Source organism: Urocitellus parryii, chromosome 6 (genome assembly GCF_045843805.1).
Source record: "Urocitellus parryii isolate mUroPar1 chromosome 6, mUroPar1.hap1, whole genome shotgun sequence".
Taxonomy (NCBI): domain Eukaryota; kingdom Metazoa; phylum Chordata; class Mammalia; order Rodentia; family Sciuridae; genus Urocitellus; species Urocitellus parryii.
In genome coordinates this window covers 76,828,692-76,839,459 of record NC_135536.1, presented here as the reverse complement: position 1 = coordinate 76,839,459, position 10,768 = coordinate 76,828,692, and positions in this window count along the sequence as shown.

Here is a 10,768-nt window from a genome sequence, read left to right as displayed (position 1 = left end):
CTGTCACTTGTGAATCTCATGTGAATCCTACCACATTCAGTTCTAGACTCAAAATATTATCTCTTGGATTATTCTCTTGTTTCTACTTTTCTTATCACTGTCTTCCTTAAATTATCTGTACCTAGATTATTACTGTAATAGCCTTCAAACAGGTCTCCTATCTCTAGCATTCTCTCTACCCCATTATCCCCAGCATCCCTAACAGTTACTTTCTAAAGTACAGTTATGATCATGGTTCACCCTCTCAGTTCAAAAGCTTTTACTAGCTTTCTGTTCTTTTACAATTAAGTCCAGTTTTCTTGACATAGTATCTAAGGACCCTCATGAACTAAAATTATTATTATTTCCAAACTCATCCACCATTTATTCCTCTCACACAAATAGCTAATACTCTAGTCTAAAAAGATTCCTCTCCTTTACTAGAACTTGTCATGGGCTTTTTTTTATATATACCTCTGGAACTTTGTACCTTTCTCCTCCAGCTTCATCTATTCAAAATCCTACTTCTCCTTTAAAGACTAATTGAAATGTCACCACTTCGAGAAAGCCTTACCCTTTCCCAAGGCAAAATAAGTTTGCTCCTTCTTCAGGCACATAAAATATTTTGCTTATCCTTTTATTACAATGTTCAGCCCAATATGATTTGCATTCATTAATATAGATGTTTCCATCTCCTACCACTAAAGAGCCAACTACTATCAATCTCTCCAAAAATGACCCTGGGTGTCTAGCATAGTACCTCAAACAAGACAGATATTTCATAAGTGTTTGTTAGACTGAACTGACCAGTACAGAAATTAGGAATTTTTATCTAAACCTGATCATGGATGACCAAGCACAGAATCACTATCAAGGAAGACTTGAAGAGAAGGAAGAATCTGAAAACCATGAATAAATGTTTCATTAAAGAATAGAGATGTCCTAATCCACTGCCTCTCAACATTTTTGTATTCACACTTATTTGGAAAAGGACTATGTTTTAGAACTACTACCCTAATGAAATGGAGAAACCTACTCTTTATTAACAATAAGAACCTAAAAATTGCATTTGAAAGTACTCAATCAAGAATGAAAGATAAACATCACAATAAAAAATTGTATGTATAAGTATTATATCATGTAAATATATAATGAGATATTGTTTAATTCAAACATATAAATATTGTATATCAAATATTATTTAATTCAAACATGTCTACAAACAGGGATATAATGATGTTTCAATGCAACTAATATTTAGTTCACATTTTTTGCCATCATTCCAAAGGAGAGAAAAAAAAAAGCCAGAAACTAAAACTGTATCCTTCGCTTTACTGGCATTAAACAATCAAGTTCCCAGTTACTCAGAAATCATTGCAGTTCTTCTCATTCTTGCTTGGAAAAAAAAAAAAGAACTCAAACTTCAAGAAGAAAATCATAATTTTCCAGCATCTCCTCATACAAGTTTTGCCTCTTCCCTAAAATTTTTCTGAGTCAACTCTTCCTGAGATGAATCACATTAAGAAATGAATCTCTTAATTGCACCATATAAGCTAAACTATAAGCCATGACTTCATCACCCTGGACATAATAAAAGGGCAGAGCCATTCGGGCATTTCAACAACATCTTAATTCCTATACTGTTCTGGTTTATTATAAGGCAGACCTCTGTGCAGGAAGACATTTTTAAAAATGCTTTTATTCAAACATATTGTTTGAATATGTTTTTGCATATTAGCAGATCTCATGGTCTCATTTCTTTGCAGAAGGAAGACTGAACTGTGCAAGAGCTAGGCAGACAGGCCAATGCATTACTTGAGAAGAAATAGTTATGAAAATGACACATAGATTCAAGATAAGCTCCTAGCAGAAGGACCTCAAATTATACAATCATTTTCCACACTTAAGACAAAAAAAAAAAAAAAGAAAGAAAGAAAGAAAGAAAAACACATGCACACAAACTCAGGAGCTGAACAAATATCTGAATACAAAAGCAGACCAGAGGAGAAATAATAAGCTGTAGTAACTGAACCTGAGAAGAAACAGACAGAAGCACTATCTTATATCCCTTTTGTGACATATCATTTTCTGAGCCTGGATTTACCATAAAGTTCTCTATCTGATGATTGATTATTTTGCTACAAGTAGCATTAGTAGATACCACCTGTATGTGACACTACAGAATGCATCCCATATGAGCATAAATATCTACTCTGTATCTGATATTGATATACAATTATCTCTAAAATGATGGTCCAGTGAAGTCTTTGGATAATTTTCTGGGAAAATTCATCTCTGTGTATGGAAGAGAATGTTATTTGTGCTATATGACATATATTTATATTACATACATATCATGTGTACATACGTATCATTTTTTACAAAGCATTTTACCAAGTGGAACTTTGCATGAAACTTTCCTTTCTTCTTCCCTGTGTTCAATACTTCCAGGCAAAAGAGGGAAAAAGGGAAAGGAGATTCAGCTTCCCAGGATCACCTTCCTGAAAATAAAGTTCCTCTTTACAAAGAAAGAGGAAAAACATGCATTTGCCAATTTCCAAGATATTTCTGGGTTCACTAAATTTAAAAAGCTATGTTCAGAATACTTTAAAAAAAAAAACAAAACTTTTTTTCTGGGTAAGGGTGCTGAGATTGGGCCCAGGGCCATTTGCATGTGAAGCATATACTCTACCACTGAACTACATCACTCTCTCTCCCCACAACAAAACCCCCAAAACTTTGAACTTAACTACATTGGCTAGGGTTTCTCAAAAATTAGAAGGATGCTAAGTGAGAAAATAGATTACATTTTTAAGACCATGTTAATAATCTAGAAATTTATTTTAATCCTAGTCTAAGAGTTTTGTTTTCATCATATTTTAGGTATGTTAAAAGAAAAAAAAAACTGTGCATATAAGATTTCAGGGACTGAAATATTCTTGATTCCCTTTCTGTTTTCACTGTTTACAAAGCAAACTTGAGCAGCTCTAGTTTATCTTTGCTGCTGTTTGCTGACTTGTCAGTGTTTAGATCAAGTTTTGATAGTTGTGTCTTAGCTAGCCATGCAACCGCAGCTGGTCTGGAGAGGCCAGAGTCAGGGAGAGGGAGGGGAGTTACAGGGCTTATCAAGTCATCCGAGAGGCCTTGTTGTGCTCATCCTTTGTAAACAATAAGACATGTCAGCGTCCCTGGTTGCTGTCATTGCTGACAGTTCTGTAAAGACCAGTAAGTGTTGAATTCTTTAAAGCTGGCTTGTGCCCAGTGAGAGAAATGATAATGTGAGATGAGGGGACATCTGAGTACCTTGGGAAAAGAGAGGAATTGGGGCTTTTCACTCAGCGACCTAATGAAAATTAGACAAATAGTCCTATATTTAACATATAGTTTCCACCAATTCATGCTTTCTTTGTTAGAAACAATTCTACCTGGTCTAGAAAAAAGAGACAGATATAAATAAATAATTTCTCATTGACAAGGGAGCTTCGGGTAAAGCAATGCTTATTAAAGGAGAAGGGTCTGGGTTTCTATTAGCGCATTTCCATTGGGCAATCATTTCATTGCTCTAAGTCAGTAGACTCCAAAACTTTATGTGCTTGAACAAGTAATCAAATGCCAGAAAAAGATAATACATTTGGGATAGTCAAGACTGTATACAAAATATTAAGAATTAAATAAAAGTCTTTTAGAAGTATGAGAAATTGAGGCTAAAAGGGGAGGACTCAAAAATAAATTTCCCAAGCAGTATTTTGTGCTTCAAGAGAAACAAACTTACATTCTCTGCTTTAAAATCCAAAAAAAAAAAAGGCATATTTTGAACAAGGATCCATTTATATAAGTTAACTGGATCAATAAAATCCCAATTCATGTAATTATTCATCATTTTACCTCAGATTTTAAAAATATATAAAATGAAAATCAAACTCTTTTTATGGAAACTGATAACATCTGTTGAATTAAAAGAAACTCCACAATATAGTATAGACATTTCATTATAACAACTAATAATGTGTTATACTCAAAACTAATTTTGCCATGACATTTAGACAATGAATTTTGAATAATGTTTGAATAATAATGCTTCAGAGCATTATTATTATATCCCCTCCTCCCTGCCCCCAAGGTTTCCATCTTCCTCATAGGAATATTTCCAAAGGAATTTACTTCATTAGATGGCCTAAAGATGTTTAAGGACAAAGTGTCTTAGGCCCACTTGTAAAACACCGGGCTCCAAACTTTGAAAAAGATCCTCCTTTCAGTATCAAATCCATCCCTGAAAAAAAGGATTATCTCTAAAAACAAGGGCAGAACCTAACATTCTGTTAAATCTAATAGTATACTGTTTAACTTGGATTTTTGTTTTCAAATCATACATGTTATTAGGTGGTACAGAATCATAGATTATTCTTCCCAGGTTTTTCGATTCTTTTCCTTTTCAGTCTCCTTGATTGAAGCAACTAGACGTTTATCTTATGCAGCTGCAGGTTAAGTACAGCCTGGGAGTCTGTCTGAACCATAGCATGCAGAGACCAAGGGAAAAATTGCAAATTTCTAGGAACTAAAGAAAAAGCCACCCCTGTTTTCCTAATTTTCCTATGAGCAGAAAAACTAAAGATCCATTGGCATGACCCAGGCAGACACTGCCAAGCTACTTTCAAAAGAGCAAATGGTAAAAATAAAATAAAATGAAAAAGATTTGCCTGTCATGGGAGTTGGTCAATAAAATGCAACAGTGTTTATTACAACATTTAAAGTCTGTGATTAAGAACACCAAAAGGCCTAAACTAGAAAGGTTTTCAGCCTGTAATTTCCCTGCAGTCCTGGCCTGTACTTCCTTATGAGTTAGCTCAGCGGGGCTTTTTTTCCATGTCCATCATCAGCTTGTAATTATTGCCATTCTCAAAGCTATGCCAGATGGGTCTTTAGAAGCAGGCATGCAGCTTGTTTATGAGAGAAAGAGCTGTAATATTACTCTACACAGAGACCTATCTGGTCCTACTCAAAGAGTCCTGCTCCTCCCTCCCGACTCCAACCCACCCCCACTACCATTCTCTGTGCCTTCCCGAGACAGCCATCTCAGTTTCAGCTCCTGGTCCCAACTGAATGGCTGGTGATGGGTTGGGACCATGGGGGCCAAAGGAGATAGCCAGTATCTTGAAGCATATGGCCTAATTGCCACCTTTCACCATACACATGTGGAAATGAGGTCAACACCCAAGGAAAAAACAAAACACGGATGCTTTGCTGTACATATTCTTGTGCAGAGACTTATTTAAAACACGAGAACTGTGAGTCGGCCTTTCAGAATACAGATCTGCAGATATCACCGCTATGCCTTCCATTTCACTTTTTTTTTTGGGGGGGGGGTCAGATTCTTTATTGACAAGAAGTGAGATTCCAAGCTATATTCTCAAGGACAAACCTTTACTCCCTTTGCCTGGTAGGAAGGATAAACATTTGTAAGAAGGTTGAGGTCAAGGAACTGTGCAGAGTAACAGAAGGAAAGGCAACAGCGCCTAACCCGGGTTCATCTGGTGATAGGCCTGGGGTGTTAGGTATCCCAGAGGGCCAAGCAGAGCTTCAATCAGCAGTTAATGAGGCAAGACCTGCAACAGATAGCCACTTTCAACTTACAAAAGCTTTTAGATGTCTCTGTTTACTTTGATCCATTTCAGTTAATTTGAGCCTGGTTAGGGTACATTTTCCTTTTTTTTTTTCTTTTTTTTTTTTGCTAGATAAACTCCCTGCTCCCACCCCACCCCCACCTCCCAAACAATAGTATCATTTACCAACTTTATACTTAACAAGTTTTGCCATCTTCCGTCAAGGTCGTCAACAATTATATAAAAAACATGGTGAGGGGGATCTGTGTACCACAATCTGACTATAAGACAGGAATTTCAAAAAGAAAAAAAAAATGGGGCAGGACAGGAAAGGCTGCATTTTCAAGGGAGATTTAGAGTTATTTGTTTCTGATTAGATGAAATACACATTCTTTTATCCCCTTGCTATTTTACCCATGTGATGACCAGAGAGCTTTCTTTGTTAAAATGTTACAGAGCGGATAAAACTGATTTACTGGAATGTGAAATAATCCAGAAAGAAACTGTACCTGATGGTCACCGACAGGGAGGGCACTTTAATAAACTGGCCCGAGTTTCCAGGCCTGGGGGCAGTGACTGGGATCCCCAGCTTGGGAAGCAGAGCGGGCGGGACTCCTGCGCTTTTGCACGTGGGTCAGCCTGTTAATGAGAATGGGCTGGTGTAATGAGCTTTTAATTAGGTCGGCTTGGTGCTTGACCCCACTGTACTGTGGCCCGGTAGCTGGGGAAACCTCCCTACCTGCAGGAGCCAGACAGAGTGTCCCGGAAGGCTTCCTGGAAGGCATCCCATACGCCCCGAGCCGGCCGGCTGCACTTTTCTGGCACCCCTCATCTTTTCCACCTTATGACTATAGCCTCTGCCACACCCTCTCCTTGTTTTTCTCTTCTTCTCGTGCCCCACACAGTTCCACAGCTTTTTGTCAAAAAAAAATATAATAATAATAATAATAATAATAATAGTTAAGACAATTCTGTCATTTTAAAACCTCCAGTCTTATAGCTAGCAAATAATAATAATAATAATTTCACAAATACACATGGAAAGGTTTGGTTTGACATTGATGTTCCTCCAATAGACACTTTTTTCACGTGAACCAAATTCCCATAGTCCATTCCCTACCCACGTACTGTCGTCAACATTTCCTGGAAGTATTAGCAAGACATACAAGTTAATGAAACAGGATGAAATCCTTTTGCATTTCTGTCCTTAAATAAACTGGAACAACTTCTAAGCTGTTCTCTTTGAAATCCCTGTCCACTGAAGTCCCCAGGAAACCATCAGGGAGATAAAGTTTGGAAATCTAATTTCTACTTTGGGTCATTCTTGTTGGGTGAAAAGAAAAATTAACTATCCAACTTTGAGAGACTCTAACCTGCCAAGAAGAGCTCTAGACAGCAAATATGCCTTATCTGTGGCCCTCGTGATAGAGTCTTAACAATAAGGGTTTATTTTTCTTTCTATTGTATTTAAAATGAAAGTAAGATGAGTCTATCACTGAAGAATATTGAACTCTTTCGTTAAAAGAGAAAACAAACCATACATTTTAAAATATATTTAGGAGAACAATAATACTAATAATAGCTGATAGATATTCACTATTTATTAAGGGACGCTTGGCTAAATGCTTCAGGATTCTACATAATTTGTAGAGTGTTTAATGTACAAGCTTGCTAAATTCTTTCATTTCAGGATGGTGGCAGTTGCTAAGCTGTGGGCCCAGTTATTCCTTTCATTCACAGTCTAGGGACAGATGACAGGGCATGTTGAGTCACTCAGAACAGGCTCAAACCTCCCAAAGGAGTTTGCCTGATGAAAGGTTTTCCTTTCCTTCAAAGCCACTTCCTGTGTCACATGACCTATATCACTCCAAAGATAATAACACGTCACTTTTATCCAAAGATCTCAAAGCATTTTAGAATGTTAATTAAGCCTTCACCATCCTGGAAGATAGCGATGCCGATTTTGCTCTTTAAAGACTGTATCCCAGAACACAGGTTGTTCTAATCACTGAGAGGGAAACCAAGGCCTCTCTGAGCAAACCCAGTAAAGACATCACCACCCACTTATGATATCCCAATTCTCCTGCACCTCTTTCCTGGGAACCACCCACAGTATCTCTATTCAATGGTCCCCTACTCCCCCTCACAGTTTCTGCTAAAAGAATCACATTCCCAAGAAAAAATAAGGGAGAGGGGAGACTTTCCAATAGTCCCTCACTGTTTGGGGAGAGATCCATAAGTAGAAAACTATGCCCTCAACAAAAAGCTAAGCACCTTTGTTCTATATGCTTTTTCATTTATCATGATGATCAGACGGAGGGGAAAAAATAGCTAATAGCTTTTCCCAAGGCTCAGATGTGACTTTAAGACTACGGTACACCTGCCCTCCAATTTCAAAGGCATCAAGAATTTACTCGGAGGGGCTGGGGTTGTGGCTCAGTGGTAGAGCAGTTGCCTAGCGAGGTCAGGCACTGGGTTTGATCCTTAGCACCACATAAAAATAAATGAATAAATAGATAACAGTATTGTGTCCATCAACATATTAATTTTTTTTACTCTGATACAAAGAGTAGTCAAATTTAAGGCAGTTTGTGTGTCTTTTCATCTAGATAAAGAAAGAATAAAAAGTGACCAAGACCCTAAAAAATTGTGCCCCTGTCTTCTTTCCTGTTTCACTCCCAGCACTGTGCCCTGCTGTTTTTTTTCTAATGAACCAAGCTTTCTTCCTGACTTGGGGTCTTTGCATAGGATTTTCTTCTGGCCTGGAGTGCTTTCACCTCTCTTCTTAATGAAATACCTACTCTTGGGGTCTCAGATCAAAGGTCACTTCTTCAGAGAGGACTTACCTGATTTCCCCTATCAAACTGGCTTCTCTCTGATGACAAGCTGTTTTGATTATATAATTTATGAGATTTTCTTTGTTTAACATCTGCCCTCTGAACCATAAGCTGCATTAAGAATAAGGACTGTGCCTCTTCTGTTCCCCACAGTGCAACCCCTGACTGCTACCTTGAATGCCCTCAAAAAATATTTGTTGAATGCATTAATAAGTGATTATATCTTTTAATCTGATTTTCAAATCTCATTTTTTCTTTTGAAGTGATATTACAGGGCGAAAAGGATAAGAGAAATAGATATCAGAAGTTTGATCATAAATCCCTTAGGTCTTAGCTTATTTCTACCAATACTGATAATAGCAAACCATATTTGAACTATTTGAGCAAATAGGATTTTCACTCTGTATTAAGCCTATGAATTTAGTGTTTTGCCCACATTTTCTCCCTCCAACAACTGGAGAGGTAAAAGCTCTTTTGTCCCTCTTTTGCAGTCATTAGAATTGACTCATTTCCCGTGGCACTTAGACCACCTCTTTCATGTGTGCACTTGTCGAGGATTTGCTATTTACCAGGCACTGCGATGACACAGCCATAACTAAGAAAGGCATGGCTTCCTTCTTGCAGCTTTTGCCTCAGGTCCACCTTAGCAATAGCACAGAATATTCTGGCATGTAGTTGGTGCTTACTAAATAAACACCATAAAGCAGGCTTGAAAAACAAATAAAAAAGAAGATGATGATAGAAGTACAATGACTCAATCCCTTCAGAGATTTAAAGTAGCACAGTATTGCTACAACACTGATGTTTATTGCATAACTTACTGGGAGACATGGTTTGCCATTCATTCCGTAAAGGTGTGGAGAAGGAAGTCACAAAATACTCCTATATTCTAATTTTAAAATGATCAATGACAGAGTTATTAATTGCAGTCTTTCTAAAACACAAGTGAGGTCGTGAATTTTCTATGATGTGTAACTTTCACAAGCCTCTCACCAGCTTTAGGATAGAGTTCAATTTCTCCATTCCCTTGACATGGACTACAACAGCTTGATTCGCTTTCTGGATCCATTTCTCTCTTGTACTGACTTCACTCACATATTATAGACTCTGTGTAAATCCCTTCTCTTCTCAATACCTCTAAGCTTTGAACATGCCATTTTGCCTTGTAGTCACACCCTCCCTACACTCCCCACCATCACAACCAGTTTTTGCCTTTGTCGATGAGGGGAAGGTTCGTTTGTGTACAGAACTTTTATTGAGCAATGCTCCTGGGAACAACACCTGTGAAGAGAAAGGGAGAGGACAAAGTTGAACTGCTGTAGAGGGACAACTGAGGACTAGCAGAACCTGTGAGAAGCTTTGGAATTCCAGTGGTCCTCCAGAGCTCTGCTAATTGAGCCAGGAGATGGACCTTTTACCATGGCTGCCCTCAGAGGTAGAAATAACCGTGAGCAAGGCAGCTTCCTTCAGTGGAGACCAGTTCCTGGGCAGGACTTCAGCTAAGCGCCATCAAAGGCAATACTACTGCTAGCTGAGGTGATATGTGGTCTTCAAGGAGATATCCTGGTGGCTGGTGGCACACTGCCACATCCACTACAACCTGCTGGCCTCTAATCAATCTTGGGTCTCAACTTAAGTGTCTCTTCCTCTGGAAGCCTTCCCTGACTCTCCCTGAAGAGGACAGATGCTCCTCGTAAGTGCCCCAATGCATACTCTGCCTCCCCATCAATGGTGTGCCTCACTTGACATTATAATCAGCTATTTCTTTGTTTTAATTCCCCCCATGAAAGTATAAACTACATGAAAAGTTAGCATTCTGTTGGCTGAATTTGTAAATTGTCATCAACAGATTAAAAAATGAGCAAAAACTATTAATGATTGTCATTAACAATAATTGTAACTATGCTTGATTTTTATTTCCTTCATCATGCCTTTTGTTATATCTAAATTTTTATAAGCAAATGTGTTTTGTAATTTTAAAAAAGTTATTATCAGGGGCTGGGGTTGTGGCTCAGCAGTAGAACACTTGCCTAGCACATGCGGGGCCCTGGGTTCGATCCTCAGCACCACATAAAAATAAATAAAATAAAGGTATTGTGTACAACTAAAGAATAATTTTTTTTAAAAAGTTATAATTATTAAGAAAAGAGTAAGAGTACTACACTAACAACCAGTACCAATAGAGTTGCCACTTAAAGCCATTATTTTGTATTATAGAGTTCATTATATGGACCAACAAAAGCAATTTGACATAATGATTTTATTTAATCCTGACAAAATGTCAACAAGAAAGGGAAATCTGATGTTCCGATTCCTACTGGATTGCAAAATAAAGCCATCCCTGTCAGTGAG